Source organism: Emys orbicularis, chromosome 1, assembly GCF_028017835.1.
Source record: "Emys orbicularis isolate rEmyOrb1 chromosome 1, rEmyOrb1.hap1, whole genome shotgun sequence".
Taxonomy (NCBI): Eukaryota; Metazoa; Chordata; order Testudines; family Emydidae; genus Emys; species Emys orbicularis.
The window spans coordinates 71,915,278-71,935,361 of record NC_088683.1 but is presented as its reverse complement, the minus strand read 5'-3'; positions in this window follow the sequence as shown (position 1 = coordinate 71,935,361).

Below are 20,084 nucleotides of genomic sequence, written 5' to 3'. Positions count from 1 at the left end.
GCTTATGCAGTGGGAAAATTTTCGGAGGAAAAGAGGCTTGCTGGAAGGGGCCTTGCATGGTCTAACTGGAGCAGCCGCTATCTGGACAATAGACAAGGCCCAAGACCATGAACAACGCCTGGGAAATTTGGAAAGGGCATCAGGCCTTCTTACTGAGGCAGGGTTAACCAGCACCCACTCAAATATAGAAACCCTCCATGCCCTGTCAGGATTGGGAACCACAACCCAAACCCTCTTAACAAAATTAATAAACACCCTCGTTTTTATAGGGAAAGACACCGGATGGGATTCAGCTTGCAGCCAAATGCAGGATTTCTTTAATGGTCTCTTAGCAAAAAAAATGCGGAGCGATGTCCTCAGTCAGCGATGGCCCAAAGCCCTTAACACTACTGCAGAAGTGCCACCCGAGCTGTGGAAATGGAGGCATACGTGGACGTTGTCAGGATGGGGCCTGTGACTCCTCAAAATGCTCTTTCCAGGCCTCGGGGCCTGTCAATGGCACATGGGCCCCAGTGCACTTACTTTTGCCGGGACCCTGGGCGGGCTGTCTATGGGACTGGGTTATCGGCCGGCAGGTATGGGAAGTCAAGCCACCCCACGAACCTAGCCGTTTTATCACCACTCCCCATGATTTCGCTACTCAACACGTCTGGGTGGGAATCGGAACCTTGTGGTCCTTATGGCCTTTGGAACCCCCACAGTTGTTTTGTCTCTGTAAATTACACCCTGGGGAATTTCTGAACATCTTTGATACAGTTTGTTGGGAAGGAGAAGCAGTAGGTAAGGCCCCAGGAGGAGAACTCCTATTTAGCAAAAAGGATGGTTGCGCCCTGCCATCAAATCCCCGCACCCCTCTTCCCTTTCACCTTAACTTAACCACTACCCAGGGTAGCCACTTTATCACATGGTCTGCTAATCCCCAAATCTACGTAACCCTCCACCCAGCCGTCCCCCTTACTTTTGATTGGACTTCCCTCATCCCGAACCGCTTCCTAAATTTGACTTTTCTGATCTCCCTCCTCTCCAACATATCTCACCTCCAAGACCAAATACATCTAATAGAGGTCGAATGCAACAGAGAGGCAGGCCAAAGCATTCCAAACTGCCTACTGGGTGGATACCCTATGTTCTTCCCACGACGTTTTGTGTTTTGCCTCTAAAGAAATCTCCCAAGCCACGCCCAGCCTCTTCACATCCTCAGTCTTAAAAATACTAGCTGGTCTAATTCTTGCAATCTGTTGCGTTTTATTAATCGCCACCCTTTGTTGCCTGTGCAGGGTGTGTCGTTTACCCCAGCTACAGGTTTCAATCACCACCCCAAGCCCTTCTTTTTCCCATCGATACCCCCAACACAACACTATACTTTCCTACAGACCCAGAAGTTAGTCACCTTAGTGTCCACCCCTCCGGTACTGCCAGTCTCGTGTCCACTGATCCCCTTTTACAAGAAACTAAGCCTAAATACTGCACTGTGGCCTCTTTAGCAAATTATAATAACGATGCCTACATGGCATCAGAGGAGGGAAATTGTGGGGAAAAAGAACTAGGTGGCCTTCTTTATGGCAGCCAAAGTAACACCGAAGGCCCAAGTTCAGGCCCTCTGGCAGAAGCTAACTATACAGACGGCCTCTACATAGAACAGTACAGGCCAGGGCCTGAACAAAACTAAGCTGTACAAGCCCCTGTCAAGGCTATGACCAGAGGAGGGAAAGAGGGGGGGAGGGAGCAATGCGAAAGGCTTAGCAACATAATAACTGCTTGTTTATGAAAAACATGATAGCCGCTTGTTGTGAAACATGATAACTGCCTGTCTGTAAGAACATGATAACTGCTTGTTTATGAAAGATAATAACGGCTTATATGAAGAAATTGCTTCTAGTAAAGGCCAACTTCCCCTATAGTTCCAGCTATCTGCCAATCAGCCAATCATATATCATCTTTGGGCATCCCATGCCCTTAACCAGAGAACTCCGGAAAAAAACAATATGTACCCTGACGAAAACAACACTCCAACTGGTGCCAAGTACCACCCATGTCGGAAACCCCCCACCCAATAGGCACCCAATTCTCGTAAATAATGAGGGAGCTACCGGGAAAAAGGGACAGACCCCAACTCTTATTTTCGAGAATTGGGTGCCTATTGGGTGGGGGGTTTCCGACATGGGTGGTACTTGGCACCAGTTGGAGTGTTGTTTTCGTCAGGGTACATACTGTTTTTTTCCGGGGTTCTCTGGTTAAGGGCATGGGACGCCCAAAGATGATATATGATTGGCTGATTGGCAGATAGCTGGAACTATAGGGGAAGTTGGCCTTTACTAGAAGCAATTTCTTCATATAAGCCGTTATTATCTTTCATAAACAAGCAGTTATCATGTTCTTACAGATAGGCAGTTATCATGTTTCACAACAAGCGGCTATCATGTTTTTCATAAACAAGCAGTTATTATGTTGCTAAGACTTTCGCATTGCTCCCTCCCCCCCCGCCCCTTTCCCTCCTCTGGTCATAGCCTTGACAGGGGCTTGTACAGCTTAGTTTTGTTCAGGCCCTGGCCTGTACTGTTCTATGTAGAGGCTGTCTGTATAGTTAGCTTCTGCCAGAGGGCCTGAACTTGGGCCTTCGGTGTTACTTTGGCTGCCATAAAGAAGGCCACCTAGTTCTTTTTCCCCACAACAATGATATCCTCTTTGTACAAAATGGTGGTCAAAAAAGTGAAAGTACATTGTAGAGAATAAAACTGAAAATATAATACTGTTATATTTATTGAGGGTACCGTTGCATGTAGGACACTGAATTCAGATATGGTTGCCTCATTTAGAAAAAGACATAACAGCTATAAAAACCAAGTCCAGACACAAGCTAAAAATAAAAAGAAGAAAATTAAAATAATATAGTGGAGCCACTGAAGATAGTGTGTGTGGAAAGATGATGTGAGAAGAGACTGGAAAGACAGGAATAGTGTCAATTCAGAAAAAAAGTAGCATAGGCAATTATATGAGAGTGGTATATAAAATATTAAATGGTAAATAAATTGCCAGCCTAGGATTCTTTTTACTTTATCCCATAACACAAAGACAAAAAGAATACACTGAAAATTAAAAGCCAAAAAATTGAAACAGAGAAAAGGAACTGCCTCATTTTAATGATAAAATACAATTATCCTCTGGGATTCTGTGTTACAATATAGCATGAAGACAAATAACAGTAAGGGCTAAATGCAAAGGAACTTAGAGGTGGTGACACAGCATTGCTTAAAAAAACCACTGGGATTCACAAAGCCTGAGTTAGGTGATCAGTGAATGGAGGGAGACAGTGCCTAAGGCCTGGTCTACACTAACCCCCAAATTCGAACTAAGGTACGCAACTTCAGCTACGTGAATAACGTAGCTGAAGTCGACATACCTTAGTTCGAACTTACCGCGGTTCAGACGCGGTCCACACGCGGCAGGCAGGCTCCCCGTCGACTCCACGGTACTCCTCTCGCCGAGCTGGAGTACCGCAGTCGACGGCGAGCGCTTCCGGGATCGATTTATCGCGTCCAGACCAGACGCGATAAATCGAACCCGGAACTTCGATTGCCAGCCGTCGAACTACCGCGGTAGTGTAGACCTGGCCTTTGAGTGGGATTCACAAAAGCCTTTGGGGGCTACTTGCCTAAGCTAGCCAACAGTAGGTGCTAAGTTGAGGGATGTGTCCTATTCCTGGCCTTTTTCTGGGAGTTCCGCACCCAAGTCCAGGCTTCAGGGAGCCACCTCCCTCTGCTGCTGTTTTTGCAAGAAGCTGGTGGTGGGGGAACGAGGGCCTCCTTTGTAACTTTTAGCCCGGTGGTTAGGGTACTTGCCATGGGTGTATGAAACCCCTGCTTCAAGTCCCCCCTTCTTGCCCCCCCCCCCCCCGAGAAGAAAAGGGATTGGTATAGGATTCTACTACCTCTCAGGTGAGTGCCCTAATTACTGACCTATAAGATATGTTAATGGAGGCCTGTCTCGGTTTCTCTTGTTGAAGCTGCTCCACTGTGGATAATTCATTTAAAAAGTTATTGGAGCAGGAGGACTGCATCCTGGGTCTCCCACCTCCTGGCTGCGTTCTGTAAGCACCTGCCCAGAGTCATTCTCATGCTTGTGCTCAGTCTCTCTCTGTCCAGTGTCACCATTATTTATCCACAGTGGAGCAGCTTCAACAGGAGAACGCTATAGCACTATATCCTGTGGCTCAGTGGTTACGGCACTCACCTAAGAGGTAGTAGACCCCTGTTCAAATCTTAGTCCCTCAGGTGGAGGGGGACCCAAACTGGGGTTCTCACCAGTGGCATAGCTAGGACAGGAAACCTAGTTGAAAACCAGACACCTGGTCACCCTCCTGTAGGCAGGCCTACCTAAGTGCACCACAGGACTCAGGGACTATGTTACCCACTGACTCCAAACCACGAGTGGTGTTTTGCAGATAGGGATGGGAAATTGGTCATGGTAAAGGGATATTTGCCCATTGGACATTCACACTAGCAGGTGGGGAACTGAGTTAATGGACTACTGCCAAAGTTACAGTGAGGGAGTGTTTTACTTATTACTCATTTATCTATACTGATGTGTTTACCCAAGTTGATGCTGTGTTCCCTTTTTCCCTAATAAAGTTTTCCTTCACAGATTCAGTGCTTGCCAGTGGAGAAGTATTGCCTATTAAGGGTGCCCAAGAAAGGTATTTAGTGATCCCAGAAATTCTAGGTGGGAGCTCAAGCTGGTGGTGTTTGTTAACTTTAAGAGGAACCCCTAGCAATTTATTGTTGCTGCTAACAACACATGGCAGAAGTTTTACATATGAATACAAATAGAATCTTCAAGAAGTTACAAGAATCACTATGCTTCAGGGCAAAAGCTATCAGTAGCTGAGGTCAGGAAGAAATCTCCCCTCATTTCATAGTTGGGTGCATTGTGAGAGTTTATATGCCTTACTCTGAAACATTCAGCATTGTCCACTATTGGAGACACTACACAGAGCAGTGGTCTGATATGAACTGGCAATTTCTGTGGGGAGAGAGTTGACTGTGTTTGTGCAGGTAGACAAGTATAAGATATTTCAAGATCACAAATTGTTTTCCCCAAAGTAACTTATTTTTCAGGCAGTCCAATACTTTCACTCTCCTTCACTGGCCTTGATTTAAGCTTCTTATAAAAATTATAGAACTTACAGGTATATTTTAATGAAAACTTTCTTAATCTTAAAATGAGACTTATAAAGGGATTTTTGTGGAGACTCCAATATGTCTAAAGTTAGATACATATATATGACTCAGTACCATACGTTATGATTCTGTAATATGGGTCTGTATAATTTACTTTATTGCTTGTAACAGTTTTCCCAACACTATTTGCTGAAGAATATACTCAGATTTCTCCAAGAGCTTTTCATTTCCCGTGGATATGATGTGTTCATCACGGCACCTTTTTTCTTCTTTTACTAATGAAAACACATCCTGAAAAAAGTCCCAAATTAAATTACTTTGACAACTTCAATTGGGGGATTAAAACTTCTCTTCATCTTTTCATTACTAAAGAATCCAATAGGTAGAATTATAATCACAATTTGAAAGGGAACCGTCATACCTGGGTTCTTTAAAAATGCAAAGATATTAGCTCCTAACCAACTGTATTCACTAGAGGATAAATTCTGATCTCAGTGGTACTGGTAAAATGAATTGAAATCAGAATTTGGTCTCGAGGTTTTCTCATGGCAATTATCTGCTTTCACACTAAACGCTCTATCAGTGAAATTCACCCCTTTGTAGAGTACATACAGCACTATGACTCTGAACCCACTCAAGCCCTAGTTTGAGGGCTTAACAGGGATTTAAGTTGTACCTGGGACTTGTGCTGAGAACCCTGCTTAGGAAGCATATATACAAGATACTACAACCCCTTTAATTAAACAAATAGGCTTAATCTCTCAACACCTAATGAAGTAAAGCAAAACTCCATTTTTTTCCTACCAAATGTCCCATGGGTTAATTAAAAAACATAAATAGTGGATACGAACACATTTCTAAAACTTAATTATCAGGTGTTTTCTTTTGTCTTGAAGTTGTAGAATATTCATTTATTTTTCTCTTTTATCTCAGTTACATTATTCTTTAAGAACCCTTATATTTGTATACCTATATATAGATGTGTGCGTGTGAGAGAGCGAAAAAAAATAGAATGCCAAATATCGTCATTTAAGCAATACTTGTTGAAATTTCTATGGCTGTCAATGTTTTTCAGCTCACAGCATAGAAGCTACCAATTTGTTGCTGACAGGCAAAATGCAATAAATATCAAGTACAATAGAGAGAACAAGAGAGAAAATTATTTTATACTGGAATCAATTGGAAAAGCAGGATGGACTTTCAAACACTAGATATAAGCATGTTTAAGTGATTTGTAAATGTGATTTTGTTGAACCTCAACTTGTAGATGTTCACTGTATAGGCAGATACTGTCAGGAATTTTAGATAAAGATAAATAACTTGTGTGTTTACTGGCTAATTATTCAGGTGTGTTAGTGACTCTATACTTTGAGATTTGCATTTAAAGCAGGACTTAAATCTCTCTATTTCACACATTAAAATTACAATGTAGCATCCACATTTTACATGACAACTTTTCATGGGCCAATTGAATTTTCCATTGTATTTACTTGGATGAATATTTACAAACTTTGGCAAAGAAAACTTTTTTTAAAAATGGACTTTTCGTTTACCAGATGCTTCCAGCTGCAGAACTCCAAACTCCAGACTTCACACACACCCCAGATCACAGAGTGAGATAGTTTTAAAAATTTTGATTTAACAAAGGTGGCAAATTAAGTTTCGGGGAAATGAAGGTGCTCAGTTCATCTGAAAATCAAGCCATTTTATTTAGGTGCCTAAATATGGATGTAAGGTCCAGATCATCAAAGAAATCAGTGAGAGCTGCCTAAATACTTTTGTGGATCTGGGCCCAAGTGCCTAGCTTTAGGTATCCAAGTTTTGTCACCTCCTTTTATTACTTTTTTTAACAATGAATTTTGACAGATTTTGAACAATCTTTTAAAATGGAGATTTTCCCCAGAAAAACTCAACGGGCTTGACCTAGACCTGCCACATAGCTTCAATGGTTCATGAATTCAGTGGACGCTGCAGGTGGCCTGTGCTTCTCAGGATCAGGCTCAAAGATTCCAGGTCTACTCTGGTGGCACTGAAGTGGAACAGTTGATGGCACAACAGGTGTAACATTTTTTTTGTTTTTCTATTTCCCTCACAGCAGACATTGTAGAGGATTCACTTTATGCATTTGTAGAAAAAATCTGATGGTGGCTGCCTCACTACGGAGCTTCTCTCTGTTCTACAGAATCCTACTGGTTTCAAAAGTGGAAAAGATATGCCTGAGTGGAAAAGAAAGCACTGCTACTAATGTGGGGTTGTTTCAAGGTTTGTCTCGTTTTAGGTCACTGCCTGAGCAAACAGCATGAACTTTTTACTCTTCTACCAGCTAATTAGAAATGGACACTTCTTAAACCAAGTGCCCATCCTTTAACAAGCTTGCACTAATCTGACCCTTGAATCAGAGGTGGTAAAAAGCAAAAGGAAGTATCAGTCAAATAAATTATTTAATGAGTATTGCTTTTATTCTTTGAATAGTTTTTGAATAGTTTGAATATTATTAAAGTCTGCTGAATTATTCAGGATTAATTTATTTACAACTCTAGAAGATGACAAAAAAGATTACCGGTAATCAAATAAACGATTCTGCAAAAAATAGTAATGTTAAATGAATAATGTATTCAGTTAATTGAATAATGTATTCAAGTTAATAGAATAATGTAGTCAGTTAATAAAATCTGACCATCTCTATCGTGGATCTATATCCTATATCTTTGTGTTCTAGTTAAATATATGCTGTATTCTATTTAAATAATTAGGGCTTTATTCGTACCCTGTACCAGCAGTTGTCTCCATACACCAAGTGGTGTTCGGTCCAGCGGGAGAGAGGTGATGCTTGCATCATACCTCTTCCCCAAGGTTTTTATGAGCCTACTATAGAGACTGTAATTGTTTAGGAGAGTGGATAACTTGAGGGCCCCACAAGGGTAAGGTAAAGACTTACGCTATTAGGTTTGGGGTTCAAATCTACCCTAATTTGCTAGGGCTTAGAAATTATGTGATGCTGACTTTTGGGTGGCTCATAAAACTGGTGATAATCTCAGTCCTGTTCCCTATGGATAGGTGTCCACATGATTAAAACACCATTATGATAGGTAATCATTGATAACAGTCACAGTTGAGAGGCTGTAGTTTGACATAGCATACAGAGTTAACTACTCTCTCGCAGAATTTCACCTGCAGAGGCTTGTTCCTGAGGGAATTCTGCACCAGAAAAATAAAAATTCTGCACACAATATTTTAAGATTCAGCAAAATTCTGCAAATTTTGTCAATAAATAAATGTGGCAGTGGGGAGCACAGGCCACTGGTTGCACAGAGGTGGGAGATCACCCTGCAGCCCCCCTGGGAACATGGACTTAGGAGTGAGGCTGCACCTGACCCTGACACAGTGCAAGGGCCGGGCCTGCTTCAGAAACACCCTGGGGCCCTGCCCCTCTATGCCAGGCACACCAGATGTGGGCAGGTAGGCTCCGACCAGCAGGATCCAAGTGTGGAGGGGCTTAGTGGGGGAAGGGATCCAGGTGTGGGGTGGGAGGGTTCTGTGTGGCGCAAGCAGGTGGCTCGGTGGGGAGTTTGGATGCAGGGGGATCTGGATGAACAGGGGTTTGTTGGGTGGTTCTGGGTGCAGAGGCAATGGGACTCTGCAGGGGGGTCTGAGTGCTGTAGGAGTGGGGCTTAGTGGGGTGGGAGTCCAGGTGAAGTGGTTGGAATTTAATGGGGTGACGGTCTGAGTGTGGGGAGCTTGTCAGGTGGTCCAGGTGCAGGGGATGTGTGGCTTGTCGGGGTTGTCCAGGTGCAGGGGGTATGTGGCTTGTCGGGGTGGGGGCTTGAGTTGGAGGGGTTCAGTGGGGGTGGTCTGGGTGCAGGGATGGGGGTCCAGATGTGGGGGGAGTGAGACTTAGTGGGAGGGTCTGGGTGAAGGGTGGCTTTGGACACAGGGGGGTGAGGCTTGGCAAGGTGGTGGATCTGGTACAGGAGGCTTGGTGGGGGGGTTGTGAGTGCAGGGGGTAAGGCTCATTGGGGGGTCGGGGTATGGGAGAGATCCAGATGCATGGGGTTAGGCAGATGGGGAGCAGTTCCATGTACAGTGACCCCTCCTCCCAGAGGCGAAGAGCGATGGGGCAGGAAGCAGGGGGAGGAAGGTGCAGAGCTTCCTGCAGCTGGGGGACATTTCTGGGGGTGGGTCTGACCTAGCCGTGGCTGCTTCTTGCTGGGGAAGAGGAAGTCCCATCTTCTCCCACCCCCAGCCCAGCCAGGACTAGCAGCTGAGCCTGGCGCAGGGTAGGAGCTACCAGCTGGGGCATCCCCAGTCCGCACTATCCCCAAAATGATTTACCAAAACGATGTGTTCACACTTCTGGGGAGGGACACATGACCAATCTTGCAGTTTTCCTTTGCTTCCCCATGAGAAAGTCATTTTTTTCTGCGGGGACACAAAGAAATCTGTGGTGGACATGAATTCTGCACATGTGCAGAATTCCCCTAGGAGTAGAGGATGGCCCCTCCAGGTTAGGGTTGAGGAACAATATCCAGGCACTGGGAAAATGGTCCTGTGGCTGCCAGTACTTCTCCTTTTCTGAAAATAAAGAAGTTCAGTCTCTACGGCTGTCAAGATGGCATGTTTCTAGGAGGTTAAACTCACATGAAAATGGAAAAGAAAACTAAAAACATATACAACAGCATTACAGTTAGTTACTGAACATGTTTCTCATTCAGAATCCAGTAGCAAAGATTCTCTCTGCAGTGATGTTTGGACACTCATCAATGCCTGTTTAAATAAAATGTTAATTCTCTCTATTCAACAAGTACCATTTAATAATTGTATTAAGAGCAACTCAGCAAAATTTGTATATGCAAATGGGAGTGATACATTTCTTTTAAACAGATTGCATTTAAATCCTCTGAGAGGTCAGGATTATTTGGCAGTATTTTACAATGAAGATTCTTATTCTTTCAAGAAGTTAATTCCAATCTAAGAAATTTTAATAGGCCCTTGAGTAGACTGGAGAAAATAATACAAATATTTGCTGTGAATATTTGTTCAATTTTTTAAATGGATTTCCTTTAGCTATTTTCATGCCCCTTTTATGTTGAATTTCCATAAATGTTTGAAGCACTAAGTATTACTGACACAAATGTACATAGAAAGCAAATTTCACAGTCATATGCATGAGTATTCACTCAACTCAGACGTTAGCTTTTGCTCTTGTAAGCATCTATATTGGATCCATGAACATGCTGGTTACTTAACCAGGGACCTCTGGAGTTAAAAGCATAAGCTTCTACAGCTTCATCTTGAAATAAACAATCTGGTCTCATAGCTGGGAGCTGTAACAGACTCATACCTTCTGTGGATAAGGCACAGATGGGGACACATACCACATACTGAACAGTGAGTTAAACTTGTTTGCTCATTCAATCAAGGAACTGGAGCGATACTGTGCGCCCACTCACAGCTAAGCAACATAGCCCAGATTTCCAATAATCACAATCAATCCACAGAATACAACGTTTGATAAGTTTTTCTTGAATAAATGTGAGGAAAAAGTGAATAAATATATTGACTAGATTATTTGTTGGGAATCATTCACACAGATCTCTCTCTCTCTATGCCTGAACAGATGCTGTCTAATAAGTGATAATGTATTCTCTTAAAGATATTGCCATAGGTGCCCTCAGGCTTGACCAATCCAGCTCTTTCCTAAACTGAAGTAGAAAGGAGAAATAAACAAGATTCAAGTTAATACAGATAGAAAACCAGTGCATAAATAATAAACTATGCCAATAAAACATAACAAAGGAAAGTAACTGCAGGAAATTAGGTGTGCTAAAATCACTCTTATAGCCTATTACACAAAGCTACAAAATCTATTGTCAAGTGGATTGTATAAATCTGTGAGAAAATATTGACAGGGGGAAAAATTGAGGCAAACCAACAGATCTACATGCCTGAAAAGCCACTGCTCCTGTGCAACTCATTTCAGAAAACACTTCTACTACAAAGATTGCAATGTACCAGTTAGGAGAAAGTCTGCTGAATCCTGCATGAGCATTGTGGACCTGATCCAAAGCCTATTGAATACAGAAACAAATCAACAAATCTAGACCATGGCTTCAAAGGTTTTAGCCTTAAGAACTTGATTAATTGTAGTATATATGATGAATTGTGAAATGGTCTAAACTTTCCCCATGGATTTAAAGAATTGATGGAAAAGGAAATTCAGAAATCCAGGCCTCAAAAAAATCTCACATTAACACTTCTATGATTTAGCAATTATCGTTGAGAACTCATGGAGAACAGGCAAGGTCCCAAAGGACTGGAGAAGGGCAAACATAGTACCTATTTTTTTAAAAGGAAGCAAAGAGGAGCCTGGGAATTATGTACCTCATACCTGGAAAGATATTAGAACAAATTAGAAAACAATCAGCTGGTAAGCACCACAGAATAATAGGGTTATAAAGTAATAGCCACCACGCATTTGTCAGGAGCAAATCATGCCAAACCAACCGATTATGCTTCTTTGACATAGTTTCTGGCCTTGTGGATAGGGGAGAAGCTGTAGACATGATATATTTTGATTTTAGTAAGGTTTTTGACACAGTCCCACACGACATTCTCATACGCAAACTAGGGAAATGTGGTCTACTCTAAATTACCATAAGGTGGGTGCACAACTGGTTGAAAAAACATACTGAAAGTATAGTTATCAGTCACTGGTTGTCAAAGTGGGAGGATGTATCTAGTGGGGTCCCACTGGGGTCAGTCCTGGTCTGATACTATTCAGTAATTTCATTAATGACCTGGATAATAGCCCTTGATTGACTCAGGAGCAGGGGAAATGTCTCTGATTTTTCCATAGCACAGGTCCTCAGCCTTCTGGCACAACCTAAAACCATCCCTGAAGTGATGGAGACAGTGTATGGGTTCCCCCGATATCAGGCCTGGTTACTCTGGAGAGTGTATCTTTGGAAGTGGTGATTGGGAACACCAAGAAGTCTTACAATTCAGTGTTATTAGCTCCCTGCATTTTGCCTTGATTTTGGAGGTACCCTGGCTAATCTTTGCTCCCAACAGAATATATCTTTCCCATGGAGCTTCTGTAGGGAATACTGGCCAGGGTTCAAGAACTTGCAATCCTAGAGCCCAAGCCAGAGAACCTTGCTCCAAGAACCAAGATGTCCCTCCCCATGGCAGTCACTCTGTTGGATGCAGAAACACCAACTCTTCATGATGAACCTTCCCTCCCCACATAATACCAAGACTACCATGACGCTTTCACAAAACATAATGCAAACATATTACCTCAGCTTTGTGATTACAATTGTCCCGTAGACCTTCAACCTGGGAGAAAGGTTATGATCTGCTGAAAGTCATTTCTCTATCCATATAAGTGTATCATTAATGCATATGAAGTTATGAGAATTGTGTTGTATGGTGATCACTAAAACATACTGTAAGTTGGGGAGTCAGCCAGATATTAGCTCCCTAGAGGCAACAGCAAGGAAAGTAACCAACGCCCGGGCGGGGTGTCAAACAGTCCATCAACAGCCTGAACTGACATAGCAGAAATGTGCTTTATTAAAAGTGTCTTTGAACTTCATATGTAATTATGGTGGACAACAGAAGGTTGCTGGGCAACAGTCACGCAGGTCCAATTATTGTCTGTAAAAGTACAGTTGTAATCTGAGAATATTTGTTGGATCTGTTATGTGCAAATGGAAGCAATGGGGACAGATCACTCTGTAATCACTTTTGTGAACAGTGGTGTAGAATGATGTACTGTAGATGTGTAAAAAAGCTACTCTACCTAATTCTTCCCTCATACATGAATGCAATAGACACTAAAATCAATTTAAGTTAAAAACAGATTGTTTCTGAAGGCCGAGTTTAGCCCACTATATCTGTCCCAAGGGTTGCACATTGTCATAACAATTTTTAGACTGAGGGTTGGCAATTGCTTTTGAGACTCTGATACCATAGGTGTCATCACCACAGATCTCTCCTTCTCTGTCAAGCTCAGGTGCAAGAGAATCAATCCCAGTCCTCTGCATAGTCACCTACTGTGCTAGATGTAGTGATTACATAGAAGGTACGATAATTGAGGAACTAGAAATACACATACAGGCCAACAGCCCATTCATCAGACTAGATATTTTTTTGTTGCTGGCGAACAAGATCAAATCATCCTTTTGGGTTATGTCTCCCGTTCTGTTGAATATAATGAGCCTGTTGTGTCCCACTCTGAAAAACCACCATTATGATAATATTCACTCTGGTTGATAGGACAGAACTTGGGTCTCTTCCAAGAACAGAATTCTTGTAGCCCTTCCAAGTGGCTGGTAGCAGGTGGTTGAATGCATTCTTGCTTCTCAACAGACTGGCTGTGTTGCTTCTGAAATGTTCCAGGAAGACAATCTCTAGAAGATGCTCTCACCTGATATATAGGTGAGATGCTAAGCCTGGTATATAGCAGCATATCATGATGCAGGAATATAACTGTTTGTGTTTCTTGTTTGTTTTGTGGGTGGGAGTCATCAGGTGTAATGCAATTACCAATAATTTAGACAATTTTAAAGACAGCACTCAATATGTGGGGTAAGAGAAAAGAGGCAAATTTGGGTAACGTTGCTCACACTGAATGATACCTTACTTCACGAGTATTTGTGAACTACTTAACTGAGGTCAGTGATAATGATTCTCATTTACACAAGGCCTCTCAATATAAAGGGGCTTTAAAGTGTGTGTAAACCCAGAACAGTGTAAAGGGGCCTTAGTATAAATAGGAATCAGGCCCAACAGGTCTATTTGTGAAGTAAGGTGCTATAAACAGAAATAAGAGTATCAGACTTGGGCCCTAGCAAGAGAAGCTGGTTACAGGGTTTGATTTACTCATACATCTTTAATTCTGAGTTTTTGCACTAGGATTCCTTATGGAAAAGTTTATTTTTTATTACTATTATTATTATTATTATTTATTTATTATTAAATCCCATTTAAATCATCTCTCCTACACAGGTTATGTCAAAATTCACCCATGACATGTGTTATTCCTGAGAAAGTATGAAAATTGAGCTATTTAAATAATTTTTTTTTGACTGACAAGCTTTTATTTTTGTCAGAAAATCCACTTTCTAATCTTAATGGGTAGTATTTTAAAGATATATTTTGCTGTTTAAAGCCTTTATTACTTCTCTGAGCTCTTCCTATTTGATTGTACTCTCGTCAGAGAAAATGTGTGTCTCTGCAGCAAAAGTTAGCATTCATGCTATTTGGAGAGGAAAAAAGGGTCATAAAGTTGTTTTGTTTTTTGATTAACACCTTCTTTTCTCCTGGGTCTAAACTAAGACTATGGTCTTCGTAGCTTACTCCCCCTGCTAGCAAGAAGCAAAACACTTGCTCCTGCCTGAGACTGACACATAGGTTGGATAAAGGTGCTAAATTTGGCAGAACAAACAAAGTATATATTGATTCTGTTCTCACTTACATTGACACAGATCAGAAGTAACTCCAATAGGCTCAGTGGAATTATGCCAGTGTACAATGGATATAAGTGAGAGCAGTATCAGGCTCAGAATGTCAAGGGGATAAGAGAGTCATTCAAAGGGCCATATGTGAAACATGTGATGAGGTATACAAACTGCACACTGGGGAATATGGGGTTACTGAGCCATTGTGAGATCAACCAGCCCTGCCCTGACACCCCTATAAGAGACATCAGACTTGGCAGGAGTAAACTAGAAGTGCAGAACACCCCACAGTTGGGGACAAACTAGAGATGAGGGCAGGCGTCCAATTCTCAGTTCCTGCAGAAGGACTGGCTGAAGGCAGGAGATTCTTGAATGACTGCTGCTTGCCAGCTCCATCCCCTGAAGGGAGGGCCTGATGCTGAACTACTGTTCTGGGACTGTCATAGACTACTGTGTAAGCCTGATTGAGGCCATGGCTTTCTAGGGGGTCTCTGAGGAATGATGGTCACACATCCACTGTGACACAAACATAGTAGGGCTGTTTCCTTTTGTTTGTTGACAACCCTGGAAAGAGTGGATGATCCTGAACCCAGCCAGAGGGCTGTCTCTCCCATGACTGACTGAACTTGTGTGGTGAATTGTCTGGAGATTGCAAACCAGTGGCTGGGTGAGTGCAAAGACCCTAACCTGGCCTTCAGGGGTGGTCTGGGAGAGGAACAAAGTGATAACATAACTAAGTTGAATCAAATCAGAAGAGGAAACTTGTATGAAAAACCATCCATTTCACTTTCTTTTGAGTGCTGGATCTTGTGCTCCAGCCTGTGGCCCCATCCAACACATAGGTTGGTAAAACACTGTGCCTGAGACGAACTTTGGCTCAGCGATGGTTAGAGGCTTCAGGGAACCAAGTGCACCTCACTGGTCCTGCTGTAAGTTACAGCAGCTGGGGGCCCATTCACAAGGAATAAGTAAGTGAAGAGAGTTCTGCTACACCAGGCAGATTCATTGCTAGCCACTTTGAGCTGTCTGAGTAATGCAAAAGCAGACCAGAAAATCTGGCTCTGTTGTTTTTACAGGTAGTTTGAAAATACAATGAATTCTGCAGGGGTGTAGGGAGCCAGGGTGGCTGCCCTCCGAACCTGAGGGTAAAGGGCCGCTCTCTCAGCCTGAGTGGGCGGGGCAAGGCCAAGCTCGCTCCACCCCCCGGAAGGGGAGGGGTGGAACAGGAAGTATAAAGGGCGGGGCCCTTATCTCAGTCAGGGCAGCACCAGGGAGGGAGGCAGACGCAGACCGCGGGCTGCTCCCTTCAGACCCTGCTGCCAGCCCAGGGGAGGCCCTGAACCAGTGGAAACCTCACCTGGAGGAAGAACTGGGGCTTCCAGGACTGCCCGCTGTCGAGTACCCAGAGGGACTGGAGGAGCCGGAGGGGGAGCTGGAGCTGCCAGCAGCCGCGGACCGGGAGGAGCTGGAGGAGCCTGAGCCCGAGGGGGAGCTGGAGATGCCAACAGCGGACTACCCCGACGCACTGGCGGGACCAGAGGGATTCGGACGAGCAATCGGGTAGGAAGGAGCCCAGGGACAGAGCTGCACAGTGGTGAGGCTGTATAGCGGAAGGACCCCGCTGACCCAGGGGCGGGACCCTCGTCCTGCCACTGTCAGGGCCCTGGGCTGGAACGCAGTTGTGTAGGGTGGGCCTGCGTTCCCCTACCCGGCCGACCCATGCCGGGACCTTTGCCAGCGCTCCCCTGCCTGAGGGGCACGCTACTGACCTTTGCCGGCGCTCCCCTGCCTGAGGGGCGTGCTACTGACCTTTGCCGGCGCTCCCCTGCCTGAGGGGCACGCTACGGACTTTTGCCGGCGCTCCCCTGCCTGAGGGGTGCGCTACTGACCTTTGCCGGCGCTCCCCTGCCTGAGGGGTGCGCTACAGACACTGGCTGGCATCCTTCCCGCCGCTAATTCCCCAGTGGCAGAGGCGTGACCCAGGCCGGCCAGTGACGTTGTAGCTCCCCACCGCCCCCTAGCGGGTAGGTGGACCGACACCGATCACAAGTGGTGGAGAATGTGGGCAGCGCCCACTATCCCTGCCGGAAGGGATTAGAGCAAGGAGGCAGCGGCAGCCCCTAAACGGAATATGGAGATGGAGAGGCTTATCAAGGTGCTGGCTGAGACTCAGCAGCAGCAGCAGCAACAACTCATACAGCAGCTGGGTACCCACCAGCAGCAGTTACTTCAAACCTTGGGGGCCCAGCACCGCGAACAACAGACCCAATGTTTCCAGCAACTTGCCACCCTGTGGCCGAGCCCCGGTGGAGCCCAGCCGGGCGGGGCGGTCACCCCCAACCCCTCTGCTCCACCAATCCGTCTGGCCAAGATGGGGCCTGAGGATGACCCAGAGGCTTATCTGGTGACCTTCGAGCGGGTTGCTGCAGTAGCTGGTTGGGCTCCGGACCAATGGGCAACGCTGCTTGCCCCCTATCTAACGGTGCTGGCCCAGAAGGCTTACCGGGGGCTACCAGACGATGAGGCCCGTGTGTATGCCCGAGTAAAAGTGGCTATCCTGGATGCCTTCGACATCACCCCGGAGACCTTTCGGCGACGGTTTCGAGGAAAGCTTTACCCCCCGGGCTCCCGGCCCCGGGCCGTGGACCAGGAATTAAAGGATGCAGTGTGCCGATGGCTACAACCCGAGCATCGAACTGTGGCTGAGGTGACAGAACAGATCATCCTCGAGCAATTCTTGCATATCCTCCCGACTCCAGGGAGGGCGTGGGTGTTGCGGCACCGACCTCAAACTCTAAGTGCAGCTGTCATGCTTATGGAGAACTTTCTAGAGGCCGAGGCCCCAATAGGACCGGCAGCCCGGCCCCCAAGTTCTGGACCCGGCACTCAGAAGCCTGAAAGGGGGTCCACCCCCAAAGTCGACATGCCAACTCGAGCCCGACGACCAAACGGCGGCGGCACTACTTTTTCCCGACGGCCCGATGCTCCACAACCCACGCCGTCCGGACGCTTGACCCATCCATCGGGCCCCGGCCAGCCCCGCGGCCACCCGGGTGACCCCGCGTGGCTGGGGCACACAGAGGTAGGACCTTGCTTTCGGTGTGGCGAGTACGGTCACCTGCAACGAGACTGTACGGCGATGGAATGCGACTTTGGCCGGGTGTACACCGGCGAGCGCCGGGCCCGCCCGCTGTCCACGGCCAAATTGACGGCCCCCATGGGCATCACCGGGACACCCGTTGTGGGTCTAATTGATTCGGGCTGTGGGCAGACTCTTGTCCGCCAGTCCCTCCTCCCGGATACCGAGCGGATCATTGGGGAGGTACGGATACAGTGTATACATGGAGATGTGAAACCGTACCCCACGGTTCAGGTCCCTCTCACGGTGAACGGGGCAACTCAGTTAATGAACGTGGCAGTGGCCCCATCCCTTGCCTACCCGATCATCCTGGGCCGGGACTGGCCAGACTTCGTCGAGGTGCTCCGGTCCCTATCTCCGGAAGAGGCGTTCGAGGGAGCTTCCTCTGCGACGGACCCAGGCCCCGGGCTGTGTCCTGACCCCGGCGTTGATCCATCCCTTTCACCCAGGCAGGACGGCCGGGAGACGGGGGGCCCCCTGGTGGACATTATGGACTTTAGCCGAGACCAAAGGGAAGACCCTATGCTCCGGTTTGCCTATGAACAGCTGGCACGGGTAGAGGGGAAGGTCGTGGAGGCCCAGCGGGCTACCCAATGGCCTAGATTTGAACTCGATCAGGATCGTCTCTACCGCGTGAAGCGAGACCCTCAAACCCAAGAGGTCCGGACCCAACTCATGGTTCCCCGCATTCATCGGCGGGTGGTCCTGAAGCTAGCCCATGACATCCCGGCCGCAGGCCATTTAGGACCGGAGAAAACCGCGGCTAGGGTCCTGGCCAAGTTCTTCTGGCCCGGCATCCACCGTTAGGTGAAGGATTACTGTGGGTCATGCCCGGACTGCCAACATGCCGCCCTGGCCGGGGTCCGGAAGGCCCCCCTGGTCCCGTTACCAACGGTGGGTGTTCCATTTGAACGAGTAGCGATGGACCTGGTCGGACCCTTCCCGAAAAGTCAGGCGGGCTACCAATATATCCTTGTCTTGATGGACTACGCCACCCGCTTCCCCGAGGCTGTCCCCTTAAGAAGTATCACTGCCCGCACTATTGCGGCAGAGCTTGTGAAGATCTTCGCCAGGGTAGGCCTCCCTCGGGAGATACTCACTGACCAAGGGACCAACTTCACCTCTAAGTTGTTCCATCAGGTGTGTGCCCTGTTAGGGATTAAGAAACTGCAGACCTCGGTTTACCATCCCCAGACTGATGGGTTAGTCGAACGTTTTAATCGGACCCTGAAGGGAATGTTGCGACACTTCCCCACCCAGGACCTCCATCAGTGGGATCAACTACTCCCCCCTTTACTACAGGCGGTTCGGGAAGTTCCGCAGGCTTCCACGAGGTTCTCTCCATTTGAGCTCCTCTATGGGCGACGACCCCGCGGAGTGATGGACCTCCTGAGAGAAACTTGGGAACGTACACCCTCCTCAACTCAGGGCCTCTTACAATACGTCTTACAGCTGCAGGAGCGGCTGGCCCGGGCGGGTGAGCTCGCAAGGGAGACCTTAAACACAGCCCAGAGGGGCCAGGAGCAGCAATATAATCGGGGTACCCAGGTCCGATTATTTGCCCCAGGGGACCGAGTCCTCCTCCTGCTCCCCTCGGAGGAATCAAAACTTTTTGCCCGCTGGCAGGGCCTGTATGAAGTCCTTCGCCAAGTGGGGCCTGTCACTTACGAAATCCGGCAACCTGATCACCGGAAGGAAAAGCAGATTTATCATGTAAATCTTTTAAAACCCTGGCGGGAATGGGAAGGACTACTAATTGCCCCATACCCGCCTGAACCAGACCTTGGGCCACAACCCCCCGAGGCGCTCACCGCCGAGCAGCGAGAACAGGCCCTCTGCCTAGTGAAGGCGTTCCCCAGGACCTTCACCACGAAGCCCGGACGGACTACGCTCGCCTACCATGCAATCCAGACCAACCCCGGGGTGGTGGTCCGAGAGACGACCTGGCCATTGCCTAGGCGAATGCGAGAGGCCGTGGAGGAGGAAGTCCAGGCCATGTTGGGACTGGGTGTTATTGAGCATTCCCAGAGTGAATGGCGGAGCCCCGTCGTCCTTGTCCTGAAGCCAGATGGGAGCCGGCGGTTTTGTATTGACTTTCGGAGAGTCAACGCCATTTCAAAGTTTGATGCATATCCAATGCCCCGCGTCGATGAGCTCCTTGACCGGCTTGGAGAAGACTGCTATATCACCACGTTAGATCTCACCAATGGGTACTGACAGATCCCCTTGGAGCCTCGATCCAAGGAGAAGACCGCGTTTGCCACCCCTTCAGGGCTGTACCAGTTTACCCGGATGCCTTTCGGC